The 22,703-nt window shown below is 31.5% G+C and overlaps 1 protein-coding gene and 1 long non-coding RNA gene across 2 annotated transcripts in view; one reads left to right on the forward strand and one right to left on the reverse strand.

Annotated features, from left to right (window-relative positions):
• tbl1x (transducin beta like 1 X-linked) overlaps positions 1 to 6,805 on the reverse strand; it is a 20,853-nt gene extending 14,048 nt beyond the window's left edge. The window contains exon 1 of the mRNA XM_051906127.1: positions 6,478 to 6,805. The gene's annotated coding sequence lies outside the window, so the exon portion shown is untranslated. The remainder of the gene's footprint in view (positions 1 to 6,477) is intronic.
• On the forward strand, positions 5,071 to 22,702 carry LOC127518908 (uncharacterized). The gene is made up of 4 exons (XR_007931683.1): positions 5,071 to 6,352; positions 16,273 to 16,513; positions 20,700 to 20,773; positions 21,947 to 22,702. It is a non-coding gene; the product is annotated as an uncharacterized LOC127518908 (long non-coding RNA).
• Position 22,703: the final 1 nt, after the last annotated feature.

Here is a 22,703-nt window from a genome sequence, read left to right on the forward strand (position 1 = left end):
TTATTTTCCCATTCATTCTTTACATAAGGATTTAAAAAAAGTCTTCGTTTAATAGTTATGACCATGACCATAAACCAAACCAACCAGCTACGAGGTGAATCACAACATTACAAACTTCGATTTGAAGCTAAAACGTTTTTAAAATCGGACAAAAATACAAAGGCACAAGACTGTGAACTTAACGGCATTAGTGAAGGAAAGAACTACAATCCCATGAATCATTGCGAATGACATCGGCAAAATAAATACAAGAAATTTACAACCCAAGGTGATTTAGGATACAGAAAGAATATATTTTACGTTCATCACAAAATTACGGAGCCCTGCACGTGACATGCAAGAAAAAAAATTTATCATGCGCACGATTTACTAATTCGTTCGCTCGATTTACTAATTGTGTGCATGATTTATAAATCGAGGGAACGAAATAGTAAATCGTGCGCATGATTTATTAAATCGAGGGAACGAAATAGTAAATCGTGTGCATGTTTTAGTAAATCGAGGGAACGAATTAGTAAATTGTGCGCACGTTTTAGTAAATCGAGGGAACGAAATAGTAAATCGTGTGCACGTTTTAGTAAATCGAGGGAACGAAATAGTAAATCGTGCGCATGATTTATTAAATCGAGGGAACGAAATAGTAAATCGTGTGCATGTTTTAGTAAATCGAGGGAACGAATTAGTAAATTGTGCGCACGTTTTAGTAAATCGAGGGAACGAAATAGTAAATCGTGTGCATGTTTTAGTAAATCGAGGGAACGAATTAGTAAATCGTGTGCACGTTTTAGTAAATCGAGGGAACGAAATAGTAAATCGTGTGCACGTTTTAGTAAATCGAGGGAACGAAATAGTAAATCGTGCGCATGTTTTAGTAAATCGAGGGAACGAATTAGTAAATCGTGCGCACGATTTAGCCTACTATTTTTTTTCCTGCATGTCATGTCCGGGGCTCCGTACAAAATACACATATTGTATTTAAGTATTTAAATGATTAAGTTCGTAGCACTTCACTGGAGTGGGCGGAGCCAGAGTTCTTTTGGCATGAATTTATTGTTGTGACTCTCTCTGATTGGTAATAATTTCTCTGCAGAATCATGGGTAATGTAGTTTTTCACCAAGAATTTTTCTGTTAAACACGATTATTTAAAAATTATGTTGAAATAATGCAGACTGACGGCTTCAACAGACGCATATACCATCGATTAAAAACCTCGAAGCTCACCGTAGGGATGTTTTTAACGGTTTATAAGTTATCGTTATAAATCGATTCCCTTATGGAGAAAATGAATGCAGTTTTTACACGTCCTGAATCTGACTGTTGTACTCTATATTCACAATGTTGCTTCATTTAATATTGCCAGTAAAATTACTGTGAATAAATGGTGAATATTCAATATAAACTCCAACCAAGAGAATAAAAAGAAGTGATAAAGAATATAGAAGTAATGAAATGGTTAACATCAGCATGTGTTAAACAAGACATTAACAACATCCCTGTTTAATGAATAAAAAACTAGGTATAATGGAAGGATAAAAATTGTCACAAGCACAGAGCCAAAAGAAACCACAGGAATGATTAATGTGGAAAACAGGACACATGCGAGCCCGCAGAGAGCCTGATTTTCTCCTGGCTGGTCACCTCTGACAGATGTGCTCGCAGGACCTGCAGACAGCAGCCATTTTCTCATGAGCGGTGCCGCGAGTTAAAATGCGCCAGTCATTCCCTGCGGTCACCGAAGACGGAAGATCAGACTAATGAACCCGCAAACTGACAAGTCGCCAGCGTAGCCACTTCAACGAGTCGACTTCATACGTGACGACTGCGAGACGATTGGCTGTGAGGGAGGAATCACGTCACTGTATTTAAAGCTGGAGAAACTAAAGTTTAACTGATTTTACTGCCATTAAACCCCTTTAAGTACAGGAAATCACTGCAACATCAAAACTTATTGCGTTAATAAACTAGCGGCACAAAATATGATAAAAAATAAATAAAAACAATGTTAAATAAATAAATAGTAAAAAAATTTTTTAATAACTATAATAATTCTTTCACCAAGTAATATAGTTCATTAGTCTATGCTAAATAAATAAAATAAAAGTTGAAGTTTTATTTTAAACATTCATTTTAAACAAAGTTTATAAATAAACATTCATTATCATTAGTTATACTTTTGTAAATCACAGACAATTACACAACTGGTCCCAGAGCAGTGTTATTTATATTATACTTTATTTTATTAATATTTTGAATACTTTTATTTTATATTTTCAGTTTTTGTTCAATTTTGTTATATGCTTTTTTTCCACTTTTATTACTGGTAGTTTTTTTTTATTCAGTTGTAGTTTTCATTTATTACAGTTATTAATTTTAATGCTTTATTTTACTTCATTTAGTTGCCAAAGCAACATTTCTAATTTTTGGCTAGTTTAGGTTTCAAAAAATTAATCGCATCCAAAATAAAGGTTTGTGTTTATATATGTGTGTGTACTCGTGTATATATCATACCTATTTTAATAATATGATAACATTTTTTAGTTTATTTGAACGATAATTACTAGGGATGCTAACAGTTAATCGCCAATTGATTAATTGTTGATAATAGTTTAACTCATAAAACTTTTTCGATTAAGCAAGAGTGTGTAATTTTGAGGTGCGTCCGGCTCACGCGCAAAACACATATAACAATGTATTAATGTTTTCAAGCTATGCAATGGATTTAGTAGGCTAGCCGTTTATTTAACTAACCAAGGGTCCAAAAAGGAACATAAGAACTACTTACTTGTGTAAACGCGACAATAATAAAATGAGTGATAATAAAACTATAATCATCCCTACCCACTATATCCGAGATCCAGCTTCCATTGGTTGAACTTTCAAATGACGTTAAAAATCATTGCATTATGATCACGATGCGATCGGATCCCGGAAGTCGTATTGCTTAAGCGAAGCAGCATGTCAATGTCACTCCGTGATCTACACATTGTCTTATGTTGTGTTTGGGCTCGTTCGAAACCACCTGCTCTAAATAAATATATGTGATCTACTATGGTTTACTAATATTTCATATGTAGTTCACATGTGCGTCAGCACTGTTTTTTCATAAGAGGTTTAAGAGGTTAACGAGCGGGACATGTTTAGCACTGGAATCTCAATATACATACACACTAGGGTACAATATGATAAAAAAAAAAAATCATAACATGCCTGTGTACTATTATTCAACAATTTGGGGTTAAAGAAGTCTCTTCCGCTCACCAAGGCTGCATTTATTTGATAAAAAAAAATACAGTGAAATTGTGAAATATTTTTACATTTTAAAATAGCTGTTTTCCATGTGAATATATAGTAAAATGTAATTTATTCCTGTGATCAAAGCTGAATTTTCAGCATCATATATCAGTAATTTATCAGTTTTGTTGGAACACTAAATGTGTCTGTTTATATCACCAGTAAAATCATCACAAACATCATGAATATTCAGTATATCACGCAGCCCTAAAAATGGCATAAAAAACAGACAAGCCTCAAGAAAACATGCAAACCATTTTGTCTGGTTTATTATAAGCATTAAACATGGAGACACTACAGTCTCTTTCTCTGTTTCAAAACTAGGCCATTCTGGCATCATTCTTTCAGACGGATTTGGATTTGGCTTTGCTCAAATCCTGGAGAAAATCCCAAGACCACAACTCTCTCACTTCAATCCTATTAACCATTAACTCAGTCAACTTGTAATGATTTACAAATCTAAAGCTATTTATAACAGCGTGACAAGCTGTAGCGTGGGAGTGGAAGTGATCTCCATATGAAGATGAATGGAGATTAGGCGCGGGAATCATACAGAATGTAACAAATCGAATTCTCCTTAACGACTGCATATCTTTAAAAACAATAATGCGTCTTTCTTTCTTAGCATATTTAATTTACAACTTACATAAAACATGTAGATACATGTAGTAAAACATGTCCTTTGCAGAGAAAGCAATCCCATAATGCACTGCATAATCAGCACAGTGGGAAAAAAGATGGACAAACACTGAGACACATCAATAAAAAATAAGTTTTTATATTTTTATTCAATTTTTTAAAAAACATTTTTTTTCTAATTTAGTACATATTACATTTAAATATAACTTTCATTTAAGCACGTTATTAAATGAAAGCGTGATGTCATATATAATTGGCTTTATATCGGCCATTAATAGTGCCATTTGTCATCAAAACAACATACATCTAATTAAACACTAGGGTACAGTATGATCAAAATCATGTGACACCTGTTTTTGAATAATACATATAATGTATAATTTGCATGAATACCCATTTTGTGTTAATTTTGTTCAATATTTCATAGAGCTGCACGATTCTGGATAAATTGAGAATCACGATTTTAGAGATCATGACTGAATAGACAGTTAAACAAAATAAAATGCAATTTACTAGAGCTTCTGACAAAGTAATAATTGCTATTTTAAAAATATTTAATTCATTTGAATTGTTTTTTAAATCGGGTTTAATGAATGATTCAATGACTCACTCATATCATTACTGGATGAATCGGCGTTTTTGAACAAATCTCTTGAATGAATGATTCAATGACTCACTCATAAAGACTTCACTTTTTTCACTACTGGATGAATCAGTGTTTTTGAACAAATCTCTTGAATGAATGATTCAATGACTCACTCATAAAGACTTCACTTTTTTCACTACTGGATGAATCAGTGTTTTTGAACAAATCTCTCGAATGAATGATTCAATGACTCACTCATAAAGACTTCACTTTTTTCATTACTGGATGAATCATTGTTTTTGAACAAATCTCTTGAATGAATGATTCAATGACTCACTCATAAAGACTTCACTTTTTTCACTACTGGATGAATCAGTGTTTTTGAACGAATCTCTCGAATGAATGATTCAATGACTCACTCATGAAAGCTGCGTCTCGTTTCGGAGGCTGCGTCCTCCGGAGGTCGCATTTGAAGGCTGCATTCATCATCAAGGATGTCTTATTTAAGAAAAGTAACCGAAATAAAAATTGACTGTTATTCCTCGTGGTGTAAAATACTGTAAGTTCTTTCTTACTTTGCAATCTAACAGTTACATCCTTGATGACGTATGCAGCCTTCAAATGCGACCTCCAAAGGACGCAGCCTTCAAAATGAGACGCAGCTAAAGACTTCACTTCTTTCATTACTGGATGAATCAGTGTTTCTGAACGAATCTCTTGAATGAATGATTCAATGACAAATACATGTTTTTAACAGTCACTTGTCGCCACCTACTGGTATAACGATGTAACTGATACAATCTTTATTTGAAGCATCAAGTTACTTTCAAAAGGTGATTTGCTCTATTTTAATCTCTACCGTAGACATCAGTGTTTATATCCGAACTATAAACGTTTATCCAGTACTTCTGTGACAATCTGAATGATTGTAAGACTGTTTCATAACTATACATGACAACGCAGATCTGAATGTTCGCTGTGATCGTACTTGTCAAAGCTTTAAAAGACAGAGACGAATCGCTGTCATTTAGGAAAAAGATTGCGTGGGTAATCGAGATTAAACTTTTAGCTTCTATCCAAATATTTAGAAACGAGCTGTACTGTAGTACAGTACGCCAACAAAAACAGATGTTGTGATGGAAATTACATACGCAGCAAGGTCAGCGATCAGACACAGACCACAAATCATGTCTCATAAATGAAAAGCCTACAATTAAAAACATAACATGTACCAGTTGATGCTGTCATGTGATTCAAGCAGATAAATCACTGATATCAACAAGTGATGGAGGCTTTCAGCTGTAACAATCCTGAGGTACAGTATGTACTTAGTATGCACTGTTAAGTCATTTTTACTGTAGAATAACAACACGGTTTAAACCAATAAGGTATCACATTTGAAACTCATTAAAAATCACATATAAAAACGTCTAATAAACTGTTCCATAAAAAAATAAAAAATAAAATTCTGATTATTTTTTAATTTGTCTGGGTTTACTGATCAACCTAGAATAATTTCCCTCACATTTTCCTCAAAAAATGGCTCAAAAAATGTGTCATTTATGTTTTAAGCGTATGTTTGTTTCTCAGTGCAGTAATTAGCACGACTAACATTTGAAGTACACTAACTATCTGCTAGTAACTAGTGAAGACACCGGATCGACCCCTCCCCCACCCGCCTCATCCTGAAGCATGTGCTGCTGCATCTGGCGGCTTCTTTCAGCATGTATTAGGACAAAAACAACAAGAAATGAGCTCTTTTGAGTGTCCATCACTTTCTGAGGTGGTCAACAAACACATGCCGCCGTGGAAATAAGACTTTAGAGGCGTTAGAGGTGAGTGGGAAAGTTCAAACATGCGCGGCACATTCAGTAGTTTCCTCACAAAGATTTCCAAGCACTTCAAATTGAATAATCCACACAGAAAAAGTTCAAATGAATGAAATATCGCTTGTTCTTACCGCCAAGACTCAAGTCGTCGCTTCTCTTTCACTTCCACTAGGAAAATACCATCCAACTTCAGTGTGCAAACTGCGACTTTACACCCATCTTCAGTCAGATTTCCCCTCAGCGGTTGGGATCGTTATCGGCGGTATTCCGTTAAAAGATCGATGTGGAACAACAGTCGAGGTCTCATGTGCCAAAGTTCACGTTTAAATGTCGATCATGTGTGTTTTTAGACAAGTTTCCTGTGTGTTTCTCACAGAATGGAGCGTCGGAAGACAGACAGCAGCGCACACACTTACTACAGCAGAGGGAGAGAGGCGGGCTGTGTTCACTCACCTACTGAGCTCCCTAACTAGACAGCGACTCTCCACAGCACACTAGCATAGTATTCTTAGACTACTGTTTCTGTAGTATATAATATTTATATTGACACACAGTAAACAGGCGTTTTTACAGAAAAATGAATAAAAGATACAAAATTATATATTTTTGTTTTAAACAGTAAAGCACTTTTATATAACATTGAATTAAAAACGCTATATATATATATATATATATTAATAAAGCATTTTTATACAAAATTATTAAAAATGCAAAAAAAAAAAAAATTAAATTAAAAAACAATTAAAAATGCAAACTATTTATTTTAATTTTTAAATAGTAAGGCTTTTTTAATATACAAATTTGAATACAAAAGTATATATTTTAAATTAAATTTAAAAAAAATTATAGGAAATTGAATAAAAATGCAAAATTATATAGATTTATTTTAAACAGTAAAGCATTCTTTTATGGAAAATGTAATTAAAAATACTAAATTATTTTTTATTTTAAACAGTAAAGCACTTTTATAGAACATTAAATTAAAAATGCTATATATATATTAAACAGCAAAGCATTTTTTATACAAAATTAAATTTTGTATAAACATTTTTAAACAGTAAGGCTTTTTTATATACAAATTTGAATTAAAAATACAAAATTATATATTTTAAATTAAAAACTTACAAAACTTACAAAAACCATTTTTTTTTTTATTTCAAATAGTAAGGCTTTTTGCATTAAAAATGCAAAATTATATTTTATTATATGTAGATATGACTTCTTTAATGTGCATCTGTGGGTTTTTTCACCTGTTTTATCACCCAGCATATTAAAATTGTGTCTGATCACTTAATAAACTACCAAAACATCTATGTATATATGTATGAGCAACGCACCAATCGAAAAAAAGGGCAATTTATGCAAATTACCACTTTATTACTTCTCATTGTTGACTTGTTTTATATAGTCTTAAAGTGATTTTGCAGTGAAATAAATCAATATTAGGTTTGCTTCCATGCTGTCTAGTTAGGGAGCTCACTAGGTATTGAGCCGCAGCCACAGAGAATGGGGGGAGGGGGGCGTTTTGCACTTTGTGACCTACAATGGAAAAATGAGCAGCTGACCTTAAACCTGCTTATTCAACAGCACAAAATCAGAACACATCCACCATGAAATAACACCGTCTTCGCCATCTTGTGCCTCTCATGGTTAAATTCTTCATAACCATAAATGAAACATGTGACCGATAAATGCCCTGTCATAAAGCCCAGATTTACGTGGGAAAGATAAGCTGTTATCGCTTGTTTCTTTATCACGTCGCGTCTGGTTAGGACCTGGTGTAATGATTATATTTAGGTTTTATTATTTTATTATAATACAATAATTTCATTAACTGGTGTTGCCAGAACATTCCACACGATCTCCTGAAACAAAAAAGAAAATGAAACGTGTCTTTCTTTCATGTTTAGCAGTATAATCACTTCACAGTGTGTTTCACTTAATGTTTGACTTTTATTTGTCTGCGCTGAATAAGATTATCTGGAGATAATCACACTTCTGTAGTTGTTATGACGCAACGTTACCGCAGACACACACGTCTCCCTCCCTCTTTTGCGCCTGTAAGGTCACACACTGGCTGATTAATTCTCTTTTCGCGCTGCACAGTCATTCACATTCGGAAAGTAAATAACAAGACAGGAGTACATTAGTGTGACACATTCCTGTGACGGCCGTAAATACTGAAGTACCCGCGCAACTGTTTACAAAAATAATAGATGCATATGTATGCTACAGTTCAAAAGTTTGGAGTCTTTTTAAAAGAAATTAATACTTTTATTCAGCAAGGACGCATTAAATTGATCAAAAGTGACAGTAAAGCATCAAATCATCATATTAGAATGATTTCTGAAGGATCATGTGACACTGAAGACGCTGAAAATTCAGCTTTGATCACAGGAATAAATTACATTTTACTATATATTCACATAGAAAACAGCTGTTTAAAATTATAATAATATTTCACAATTTTTACTGTATTTTTGATCAAATAAATGAGCAGAAGAGACTTAAATCACATTTAATATGTACATGGCAGAGATTATTTACACCGTTATGTTTAATTGTTGATTGGAAGTTTATTTCCTCATCCATAAGCATTACTTTATAGACGCTAGTTGTTTTCATCTGATAATATTAATACATTTCAATATTTGATGATTTTATTTTTATGATAAACGAGCGGTGTTAAATATGTATTTCTCAGTTGTGTTGTGTGTGCTGTTGTTCCCTAACTAGTGTGCATTCACAGCAAAGGTTGCAGTCTCTTGCATAAGTGAGAGAAAACCTTGCCCTATGACATACACCAATCACTGTTAAAGGAGCAGTTCACACGAAAATGACTATAAAAACCGTGTCCTCATGTGCAGTTATTGCTATTACAAGGTTTCAAGTGTTAACATTAATTAACTACATTAGTTAACATAAACTAGCACTAGTACTATTTTTATGCTGCTTATAAAAATGCACAGTATTCCAAATCTTCTAAAGCGTTTTTGTGAGGAACAGAGTGAAATTTAAGTCATTATTCATTAATAATCTTCATTCTGCATATTTAAACTTATTAAACCATGACAAAATGACGTCAGACCTGCAGGATCCATCTGTTTTTCTTAGGATACGTTTACGACAACGATGTACTAAAACGGAATTGTTTTTCCTTTGTGTTTTTCACGTACAGACGACAGCATTGTCAAAATGATCCCCGTTCACACGGATCTGTGAAAACGACTAAAATCGCTGTATTCTGCTGTCAGGCCAGTAGATGGCGATGTCACTTTGTAAAGAAACACTACACTCCTATAGACTGAACACGTAATACACGTGCATGACGTCACCGTTTTCACAAATTCACGTTTTTGTAGTTTACATGGAGACGATAATGGTATCATTTTTAAAAACTTGCACTTTGAAACACATTTTCAAGTTTGTGTTTTTTAGGCCCCCAAAACGCTGTTGTCGTGCAAATGAACGGCCAAAACATAGTAGTTTACATGGAGACGATAACGGTATCGTTTGATAATGGTATTGTTTCTTAGGATACATTTAGGGTACGTTTATGACAACGATGTACTTAAAAACAGAAACATTTTCCCTTCGCGTTTTTCGCGTACAGACGACAACGTTGTCAAAACGATCCCCATTCATACGGCTCTGCGAGAATGACAAAAAACACTATATTCTGCCGTCAGGCCAGTAGATGGCGATGTTACTTCGTAAAGAAACACTACGCACCCATAAACTGAACACGTAACATGCATGTGCATGACGTCACCATTTTCACAAATTCACATTTTTGTAGTTTACATAGAGACGATAACGGTATAGTTTGATAATGGTATTGTTTTTTAAGGTACGTTTATGACAACGCTGTACTTAAAAACAGAAAAAAATTTTCTTCGCATTTTTCACATACAGATAAAAACGTTAAAACGATCCCTGTTCACCTGGATCCACAAAAACGACTAAAAACGCTGTATTCTACTGTCAGGCCAGTAGATGGCGATGTCACTTTGTAAATAAACACTACACGCCTATGGAGACAATAACGGTATAGTTTAGTAACGGTATTGTTTCTTAGGGTACGTTTATGACAACGATGTACTTAAAAACTGAAACATTTTTCCTTTGGGTTTTTTGTGTACAGGCGACAAAACGATCAAAACGATCCTTGTTCACACGGATCCGCGAAAACGACTAAAAACCAGTAGATGGCGATGTCGCTTCGTAAGGAAACACTATACTCCTATAAACTGAACACGTAACACGCATGCACATGACGTCACCGTTTTCACAAATTCACATTTTTGTACTTTACATGGCGACGATAATGGTATCATTTTTAAAAACTTGCACTTTGAAACACATTTACAAGTTTGTGTTTTTTTGGCCCCCAAAACGCTGTTGTCATGCAAATGAACGGCCAAAACATAGTAGTTTACATGGAGACGATAACGGTATCGTTTGAAAATGGTATTGTTTCTTAAGGTACGTTTATGACAACGCTGTACTTAAAAACAGAAAAAAATTTCCTTTCCGTTTTTTCGTGTACAGACGACAACGTTGTCAAAAAGATCCCCGTTCACACGGATCTGTGAAAACGACTAGAATCGCTGTATTCTGCTGTCAGGCCAGTAGATGGTGATGTCTCTTCATAAAGAAACACACCTGCCTATAAACTGAAAACGTAACATGCATGCGCATGACGTCACCATTTTCACAAATTCACATTTTTGTAGTTTACATGGAGACGATAACGGTATCATTTGATAACGGTATTGTTTTTTAAGGTACCTTTATGACAACGCTGTACTTAAAAACAGAAACATTTTTCCTTCGCGTTTTTCGCATACAGACAAAAACGTTAAAACGATCCCCGTTCACACAGATCAACGAAAACGACTAAACACGCTGTATTCTACTGTCAGGCCAGTAGATGGCGATGTCACTTTGTAAATAAACACTACATGCCTATGGACTGAACACGTAATACGCATGTGCATCACATCACCATTTTCACAAATTCACATTTTTGTAGTTTGCATGGAGACGATAACGGTATCGTTTAATAACGGTATTGTTTCTTAGGGTACGTTTATGACAACGATGTACTTAAAAACTGAAACATTTTTCCTTTGGGTTTTTCGTGTACAGACGACAAAACGATCAAAACGATCCTCGTTCACACGGATCTGCGAAAATGACTAAAAACGCTGTATTCTGCTGCCAGGCCAGTAGATGGCGATGTCACTTCGTAAAGAAACATACGTGCCTATAAACTGAACACGTAACACGCATGCACATGATGTCACCGTTTTCACAAATTCACGTTTTTGTAGTTTACACGGAGATGAAAACGGTTTTGTTTTCAAAAACTCGCACTTTGAAACACATTTTCAAGTTTGCATTTTCAGGCCCCCAAAACGGTGTTATCGTGCAAATGAACAGCCAAAACGCATAAAAAGTTTCCCGTTTTTAGTTGAAAATGGTGTCGTGTAAACAGCCCCTTAGTTGGATGCGAATGAGATTTCAAAGCTTTAGTAGAAGAAGATACACTCTGAAAATTGATTTTTTTTGTAGTTGCAAATAAATATTATCGCATTATGGCATTATATGGCATTTCTCCATAATTAATTGTGAAATTTACTGAGTGAAAAGTGTTTCTACACCAACTTTTTTTTTTTTTAAACTGTGTATCAGTGAATAGCATATCATGTGACTTGAAATGTGTTACTTTCACCCCGTTTAGAGCTTGACGGATGCGGTTAATGATGACAGAGTGTTTGTTTCAGTGTTTTGTAATGTGTGTGTGTTTGCAGTGCACATCATTTAGCGGGCGTACGGTAGGAGCGAGCGCTGACCTCCTAACAAAGAACAGGTTCAATCTGCCTCCCCCACCCGCCCTACCAGGGTCATGTGACCTGCAGCAGTGGGGGAAGGGCGGCTGCAGTCAGTCACAGTCAGTATGGAGGGTTTTTGTCGTCTGTGATACTGTACTTCCCCTCCCCCACTGCAGTCTGCAACAGTGTGCGCACTAGACACACACACACACACACACACACACACACACACACACACAGCGCTGTATGATGATGTTACATCATTGATCTGCTATGTGTGTCAGAGAACATGTGCTGTATGGATGTGTATGGCACAGGTTTTCAGGGAGTGCAGGAGGGTTCATGGAAATGTTTAGAGAAAATAAAAAATGTAAAAATAAATAAATTATAGAATAAGGTTAAAATAACTTAAAAATTAGAAAATAAGGTTAAAATACATAATAAAAATAAAGTAAGTAAATAAATAATATGATTAAATAAAACAAAATTCATATTGATAAATAAATAATTTAAATAAAACTAAAATAATTTAAAAAATAAATTAAAATAATTTTAAAAATAAATTAAAATTGTATATAAATAGTTGTAATTATGTAAACACATAAAAATACATTAAAATAAATTAAAAATGCATTAAAATAAGTAAATTAATAAAAATTAGATTAAAATAAGTAAATAAATGAGAAATAAATAAATAATGAATAAATAAATGAATAAATAAGATTAGAGTAAATACATAATATGAATAAATATACGAATAAATGAAACAAAATAAAATGAGTAAATAAATAACATTTAAATAAATTAATTAATTAAAATAAGTAAATAAATAAATTTGTATATAAATAAATAATTGTATTTATTTAAATACATAAAATACATTCAAATAAATAAAAAATACATTCAAATAAGTTAATTAATAAACATTGTATTAAAGTAATAAATAGATTAAAATAAGTAAAGCAAGTAAATGAATAAATAAAATATATTTAAATAAATAAATACGATTTAAGTAAATAAATAATATGAATAAATGAAACAAAATAAATGAATAAATAAAATATGTATATATGTATATAACTGTAAATAAATAAAACAATTATTTATGTAAATACATAAATTATATTCAAATAAATAAAAAAATACAATAAAATAATGAATTAATAAAATTGATTAAAATAATAACAAATAGATTAAAATGAGGAAGTAAATGAATAAATAAAAATATTTAAATAAATAAATAAAAAACGTTTAAAATAAGAAACTAAATGAGTAAATAAATAACTAAAATTGTTTATAAATCATTTTAATTAAAAAAAAATTAATAAATAAAAATAGATCAACATAAATAAATTTATAAATAAAAAATAGATTTAAAAAATAAAATAAGTAAATGAGCAAATGTTCTTCCTCTGTCCTGACTGTAAATATTAAAGTAATTTTTGCAAGGTATTTTTGAGGCCTTCATATCTTTGTGTGTCCAAATCTAACTCATCAGATACTGTAGTGCTCGAAGACGCTATAAACATTTGTCTGAACTTGGTTTCTGTGGTTCAGAAGCACGATCACACGTTTCACACTAAACGCGTCGATGTGGTGCGGAGGAGAGCGCTGAACTTTGCCACCGTAGTGTACACTAGTTTCCATGACAACGGGCTGTAAAAGGAGGCGGGAAGCTTCTAGACAGTTGTGAGGGATTCAAAGGTCAGGAGCTGCGTGAACTTTGACCTCAGAGCGTTTGGAGCAGCTTCACGTCTGTGTGACCTCGCTTTAACAAGTGCCTCGTGTCTGCACTGAGAAATGATTTAACTTCAGTGTAGTTTTAACCTGTCGTTCTGCTTCATTTTCTGTTAAAAGTGCAAAGAAACTAATTATTACAGAAATCAGTCAATTCATATTAGTTTTATACGGTTGAAATGATTATAAATGGCACTTTAATGATCAGAAGATCTCTACAGATAAAAGATCAATCTAGTGTTATTTTAGTATCATTGAGATACTATTAGAGTTTTTATTAGTATTTTAAATTAGCTTTTATTTTCATATTATTTTGTTGTGTGTTTTCTCTCTTTATAGTTTTTATTTATTTTTATTTCAGTTTTTAGTACATCAAGTTGCCTTAGGAACTAGCTGAAATAAATAAGTTTACGGGTTTTTTGTTATTTATTTAAGTAACATTTTTTATTTTTTTTTATTTATGGTTTTAGTTTTAGTTTAACTTATTTTTCATGGAAAACTAATTAATTAATAACATTTTAAAATAATAACAAATACATTAAAATAAGTAAATGAATAAATAAAATATATTTAAATAAATAAATAAGATTAAATTAAATAAATAATATGAATAAATTAAACTAATATGAATAAAATTATTTAAATAAATTAATTAATTTAAATCAGTAAATAAATAAAAAATTGTATAAATAAATAAATAAAATTACATTCACATAATAAAACACATGAATTAATTAGTAAAAATGGATTAAAATAAGTAAACAAATAAATAAAATATATTAAAATAAATAAATTAATTAAAATAAGTAAATAAATAAAAAATTGTATAAATAAATAAAAAGAAATTATTAAAATAAATACATAAATAAAATTACATTCACATAAATAAAACATACATTAATTAATTAGTAAAAAAATATTAAAATAATAACAAATAGATTAAAATAATAGGAAGTAAATTAAATTAATAAAAAAATTGAATAAATAAAAAGTTTAAAATAAGTAACTAAATGAGTATATAAATAACAAAATGTATATAAATCATTTTCATTTAAAAAAATAAATAAAAATATATTTAAATAAATAAATAAATAAATAGTGAAAAAAGATTTAATTATAAAATATTAAAATGTGCAAATAAATAAATAAATAAATCATCAAACAGTACAGCACTATAATGAGTAAAATAAAAACTTCCCAAATATTATTTTGACATTTATAATGTTAATTTATATAATAATAGTTGTTATTATGTTAACCTGTTTGAATCAGTCAGTATGAAATTTTTAATATTAATGTTATTTATTTGATGAAAAATACAGTAAAAATAGTGAAATATTATTCCAATGTAAATCAGCTGTTTTCTATGTGAATATATAGTAAAGTGTAATTTATTCCTGTGATCAAAGCTGAATTTTCAGCATCATTACTCCAGTCTTCAGTGTCACATGATCCTTCAGAAATCATTCTGATATGATGATTTGCTATAATTGATAATTTCATGTAATCTTAGAATAAGGGTTTTATCTTCTCTTTGTTAAGTGATCATATAATGTCCATGAAGGGCTGAATTTGAAATGGAAAGTTGAAGTTTCTTCTGTAAATGATGTGATGCATCGCCATCTAGTGGCCTTTAAAGCTTCTACATGCTCCTTTAATAGATGATGGTGTGTATTTATTGAATCATTTATTTATAGTAGCAGTCACTCTTCATTATGACTCTTTCACACATGTTAAAATATTAATGCAGTGATGAAAACTTCTTTTTAGGTTTTTAAGATCACGAGAAACATAAATCCATTTTTTGACATCTAGTATATTTATAGTTATATGTGGGGCTCCATTAAAACACTGATTGAGCTTAAGAAAAACATTTACAGCGATAAAAGAACGCGTCAGGTGACCACAAGCTCAAAATAGGGAATATTGGGAATTCTGTTGGGATTTCCTCCGTCTGAAGAGATATTGTGCAGAGAGAGGTTATATTCACAAAGCTTTAAGACTTTTTCCCACTTACTGTTTTATGGAGAGTAAATATTTGCAAAGTTAATGCTGGAAAAAAGTGCACAAATATTGATAAAGAGTGTCAGAAACAGAGACGGCAATGTCCAGCTCAGATTCTGTAACTTACAGAATAAACACTTTTTGGTCCCCATTGACGTCCATATGAGAAAAATACTATGGAAGTCAATGGGGACCAAAAACCAGCATTCTTCAAAATATCTTCTTGCAATGAAAGAAAACTAGTTGTGACCATCAAAATCTGTTTTGGATGTGTTTGAAGGTAAAAACCCCAGAGAATGTGTTTGGTTGACCTACTTCACTCATGAAGTGTTTCATATTGTTTTATAGATGGGATCCGACCGCACCGAGATGATCTGAGGAATTCTGTTCCCGGACTTCTCTTCCGCCGCGACTCGACTTCCTTCAGTTGTTTTGTTTGTTGTTTTATCCCCTGAGACGGCAGTCAGATCCAGTGCAGGTGGACCGAACAATGAACACACCTGCAGATGATGGTCATGTGATCAGAGATGCCACGGGTTCGTAAATATGGGCGGGAGTCTGATGCCAGGAGACCGCTGAACAAATAAGGGTGAGTGTGCTGAGGTCATTGTGAAGTCATCATGGAGGATCTTTTACTGTACACTCTCTTAAAAATAAAAACTGCAAAAAAGAGTTTTCACAGTGATGCTATAGAAGAAGTTCTTAAAAGAAACTTTTTTCCCCCAAAATTATATGAATAAATAAATAAAATAATATAAATAAATGAAAAAAAATAGACTAAAACAAGTTAGCAAATAAATAAAAATTGTATATATAAATAATTTTATATATAAATAACTTTTAAATAAATAGTTAAAAAGTTAATTAACTTTTTATTTTAATACATTAATTAAATAAATAAAAATAGATTAAAATAAGTAAAAAAAAATTAATAAAACTAGTTTAAAATAAATAAAAATAGATAAATAAGTTACTAAATTAGTAAGTAAATAGAAATTGTCTATAAATAGATATTTTAATTTTTTAAAATAAATAAAAATAGATTAAAATATGTAAATACATAAATACATTTTTAAAAATGAAAATAAAACTAGATTAAAATAAACAAAAAATAGATTAAAACAAGTAAATAAATAAATGAATAAATAAAAATATTTAAATAAATTAATAAAGAAGTTTAAAATAAGTTACTAAATTAGTAAGTAAATAAATAGAAATTGTCTACAAATATTTTATTTTTAAATAAATATTTTATTTTTAAATAAATAAATAAAAATAGATTAAAATGTGTAAATACATAAATTACATAAATAAATACATTTTTTAAAAAAATATTAAAATAAATAGCAAAATAGATTAAAATAAGTAAATAAATAAAACTAGATTAAAAAAATTAAAACGAGTAAATAAACAAATAAATGAATAAATAAACATAATTAAATAAATTAATAAAGAGTTAATAAGTTATTAAATTAGTAAGTAAATAAATAGAAACCATCTATAAATACATTTTTGTTTTTAAAAATATTTAAATAAATAAATAAGATTAAAAAATTAGTTGAAAATAAGTAATTAAATTAGTAAATAAATAAAAAATTGTATATAAATGAATATTTTTTTAAATAAACATAAAAATAGATTAAAACAAGTAAATACTTTTATTCATTTTTTTGTTTTTTAAATAAATTAATAAGTTTAAAGTAAGTTACTAAATTAGTAAGTAAATAGAAGTAGTCTATGAATAGATATTTTAATTTTTTTAAATAAATAAATAAAAATAGATTAAAATATGTAAATACATAAATACATTTTTAAAAATGAAAATAAAAAATATTAAAATAATTTAATTAATTAATGAATAAAACTAGATTAAAATAAAAGTAAAAGTAAATAAACAAATAAATGAATAAATAAAAATATTTAAATAAATTATTAAAGAGTTAATAAGTTACTAAATTAAGTAAATAAATAGAAACCATCTATAAATAAATATTTTTTTAAATATTTAAATAAATAAATAAGATTAAAAATAGTTGAAAATAAGTAATTAAATTAGTAAATAAATAAAAAATTGTATATAAATGAATATATTTTTTTAATAAACAAATACAAATAGATTAAAATAAGTAAATACATAAGAAATAGAGAATTTGAAACTGAATTTGAGGAAACTTTTTTTTAGTTTTGTCAATCTAAATACATTGGAAAAATCAATAGGAAAAACACAGTAAATTAAGTTTAGTTTACTAAAATAATAAAAAATAATAATGGTGTATTATATTATTCACCTGATCATAGTTGTTGCGTTGCATTTAATCCATCCTGATTTAAATGTAAAAATCATTGCATTGCGGACATTTAAGTTTACACTGCAAAAAATGATGTTCTTCCTCAGTGTTTCTGTCTTGTTTTCCAGCACAAATATCTAAACATTCTTAAATCAAGATTCATTTACTGGAGAAGAGAAATGACTGACGATATTAAGTCTTGTTTTCTGAAAAACTGATCAAAATTAAGTGACTTCATGATTAAATCAAGAACAAATATCTGCCAATGGAGTTTATTTTTCTGATCCCACTGTTCTTGTTTTAAGCACAAACTCAATCTTTCAGAAAACAATCTGTCTTGTATAAAGTGCAATAGAATTAAAGCTCCAGCGCTTGACTGTGTGTGTTTGAGCAGATCTCGAGATGTTTTCAGTCTGTGACGTTTGGCAGAATAATAGTAGCAGCGTTTACACCGAAACACAAAATATTATGCTGAAATTGTTAAAGTACGAATGAAAATTCAGAATGAATTCCAGATGCTGGGAAACGTCTGCCGGCGACTGATCGGCTCGTAGAGGCGAAAGGTTAACCGTCCTTGAGAAGCGTAAGGAAAACTGCCACATAAATGGGGTCAGCATGGACATCAGGGACTCATTTTTGCCTTTTGAGGGGTTCAAATATGTGGCATGAATTTTTCTGCCTGTTGCTTCATTTGATGTGCAGATGGCCATTATTCCCAGATGTCTGCTATTTTCCCAATGACAATTGTTGAAAGTTATTGTGTTTGATTACCTTCACTTCCTTTTCTAGTTAAACATGGAATGAGAATGTGACGGATTTTAATCCACTTCCTCAGGAATTACATTAATTGATAGAAGAAACAGAATCAGTCTTAAATACTAAACAATATTGTTGAATATTATTGGCTCTGTGAGAAGCTGCTTTGAATAATAGCGTCTGCTAAAGGCATAAAGTAAACAAAAATACTTTGTTCAAATGTAAATTCAGTCATTTGCTCATGTAAATCCTGTATTTTGTCAAGTCAAATTTATTTATATAGCGTTTCACATCGTTTCAATGCAGCTTTACAGAAAATTTTTATTAATAAGTGTATCTCTTGGACTGAAACCCTTCACTTTGATGTTGCAGAAAGATTTCTTGTTAGTCATGAGTGAAAGTAGTGACTTTGCGTCTTCGAATTTGAGTGACTCAAACCAATAAAAGGCTCAATCTTAATTCTTAATGTATTTGTCATTGATTTAATTTTATATGGAAGCTTGTTTCCGCCACTAAATGAAAAAATGAAAAAGGTAATTACGACTTTTTATCTCAGAATTCTGACTTTTCTTGCAATTGCGAGTTATAAAGTCAGAATTTCGAGATATAAAGTTGCAATTCTGACTTTTTATCACGCAATTCTGACTTTATAACTCACAATTCTGACTTTATATCTTGCAATTCTGACTTTATATCTTGCAATTCTGACTTTATATCTCGCAATTCTGACTTTATAACTCGCAATTCTGACTTTATATCTTGCAATTCTGACTTTATAACTCGCAATTCTGACTTTATATCACGCAATTCTGACTTTATAACTCGCAATTCTGACTTTATAACTCGCAATTCTGACTTTATATCTCGCAATTCTGACTTTATATCTCGCAATTCTGACTTTATAACTCGCAATTCTGACTTTATATCTCGCAATTCTGACTTTATATCTCGCAATTCTGACTTTATAACTCGCAATTCTGACTTTATAACTCGCAATTCTGACTTTATATCTCGCAATTCTGACTTTATATCTCGCAAATTCTGACTTTATAACTCTCAATTCTGACTTTATCTGAATTCTGCTTCTCAGAATTGCGAGAAAGAAGTCAGAATTGCGAGATATAATGTCTTTTTTTCTCAGAATTGCGAGTTTATATCTCACAATTCTGAGGTTTTTTCTCAGATATAAACTCGCAATTGCAAAAAAAAAGTCAGAATTGTGAGATAAAAAATAAAAAAAGGTTTTTATTTCATGGCAGAAACAAGCTTCTATAGTTTTAAATTCATTCAAATTAATTTAATAAATGAAAAAAAATAATAATAATAATTTTTTAAATAGACTGAAAAAAATAACATTTTGCCTCATGTTATTTTGTTTAGTTGTCTATTCTCTATTTGAAATGAAAAAAAATCATGATTCTCAGTTTATCCAGAATCGTGCAGGTCTATCTGAAGCGAGATTTGCTTTCCTTCAACTTTGCAACCAAAAGCATGATGGGAAATTACTTGCTGATGTTACACATATTAGTCTATTAGTTCTAATGCCATTTTTTATGTGTGAACACTCCCTGCACTTCTGTAGAGATAATGTGATGATTTTAATGTCCTGAAATAGAAACTAAAAATAGATGCATAAGACTCAAATAATATGCACATTGGATTATTTGTCTATCTTCATGTAAAACAGCTGTATGTCAAAAGCACCAACTTCATCTGCTTCTGCTTTCACAGATTGCCCGCTGTTTTCTGACTCCAGACGCTGCCTGACGTCTACTTTCAAGGCAAGAAGCTTGGCATCTAAATCTGTGAGTGTTTTTGACCGTTTCATTACGCAGAACCAGCTCACAAGCATCATTTGTTCACAGGGAAATGTGTGTTTTCATATTTACAGACGTAAACAATAGTTGCCAGGCGAGACGCAGGGTCGTAACCATGAAGTGAGCCAGAGATCCACCTTTCCCTGCATAAACATCCTTACTTGGCCATAACACTCACTTTAACTGTTCGCCGTTAGCTGACGTCATGAAATGTCGGAGATGCGTGACCTTTTTAGGCCTAAATTTAAGATGCATGCATTTGGATTACAAAGTTTGGTAACGCTTTAGCCTACTTAAAGCCTTTATGTATAATGCATTATAAAGATATTCATATTGTAGGCCTACACTATAATGCATTATATATTTTCATAAATAATTGTAGTTAAAATGCATTATATTCCTTGTTACGTCTGAAATTGGTTGTTTGTCATGAGTTTTAATGCATTATACTTTCTAAAGGTGTAACAATGAATAGATAAGTATTATAATGTATTATAACTGTTATTCATGAGATTATAAGGTGCATAATTAATGCATTAAAATACTTCATAATGCATTATATATAAAGGCTTTTAGTGTTTAGTGTTGAGGCTGCATTCGACACTATCGACCACAGCATTCTTTTGAATAGACTCAAATTATGTTGATTAGTGAAATTGCATTGGCATGGTTCAAATCATACTTATCTGACTGTTATCAGTTTGTAGTAGTAAACGAAGAGATGTCATATCGATCACAAGTTCAGTATGGAGTACCACAAGGCTCAGTACTAGGACCGTTGCTGTACAAGTTCAGTATGGAGTACCACAAGGCTCAGTACTAGGACCGTTGCTGTACAAGTTCAGTATGGAGTACCACAAGGCTCAGTACTAGGACCGTTGCTGTTCAAGTTCAATATGGAGTACCACAAGGCTCAGTACTAGGACCGTTGCTGTTCAAGTTCAATATGGAGTACCACAAGGCTCAGTACTAGGACCGTTGCTGTTCATTCTGTACATGCTACCCTTGGGAGATATCATTAGGAAGCATGGCGTTAGTTTTCACTGTTACGCTGATGATACTCAGCTCTATATTTCTTTATGCCCTGATGAAACTTACCAAATCACAAAATTAATGGAATGCATAGCTGATATAAAAAATTGTGTGACTTGTAATTTCTAGGGCTGGGACAATACTATTGATGCATCGCAATTCGTGGATCGTTTCTGATATTTTCCAAATGCATCGCAAATCGATTCTGAGCTTAGTTTTTAACAGCAGATGGCACTCTAGGCTATTTTTTAACCGCATGCTCAAATGCTCATGAAGAAGAGCGCTTGTGCGTTCGGCTGAGTCTTACAATTATGTATTTGCACCTCAGAATGCTTTTATGATGCGAGATTAATGTAAACAGCCCACTGCAAACACCCCTGTAATTCAACCTTTTCAAACTTTATGAATGATTATTTTATAGAAGGTTCAAGTGATGTGTGTAAGGAATTGGAAGAAAGCAGAATACGGCTGTTTCTAAAGCATGCAGTGCCATCTGCTGTTGAAAACTAAGCTCAGAATCGATTGGAAAGAGAATCGCGATACATACGGAAAATATCAGAATCAATCCAGAATCATTTCTCGATTCACGATGCATCGATGTTGTGACGAGCAGGGCGGGCGAGAGCCGTGAGGGAACGGCGCGAGGCCGGTGACGCGAGAGTTAACAAGCTCCACCTGTGAGGTGCACCGGCCTTGAGTCTCTCACGGAGGAGCTCCGGAAGCATAAAAGGAGGAGCGACGACAGTGAAGGACGAGAGAGGACCAGGCCTGGACTTTATTTTGTTTTATTATGTTTGTGTGGCCGGCAGACGTCCGCGAGGGTCTGCCGGCATTACTTTCGTTTTGTTCTTTGTTTATTTTATTAAAGTTTATTGTTTGAATGTTC

The sequence above is a fragment of the Ctenopharyngodon idella genome, chromosome 9, assembly GCF_019924925.1.
Source record: "Ctenopharyngodon idella isolate HZGC_01 chromosome 9, HZGC01, whole genome shotgun sequence".
Lineage (NCBI taxonomy): Eukaryota > Metazoa > Chordata > Actinopteri > Cypriniformes > Xenocyprididae > Ctenopharyngodon > Ctenopharyngodon idella.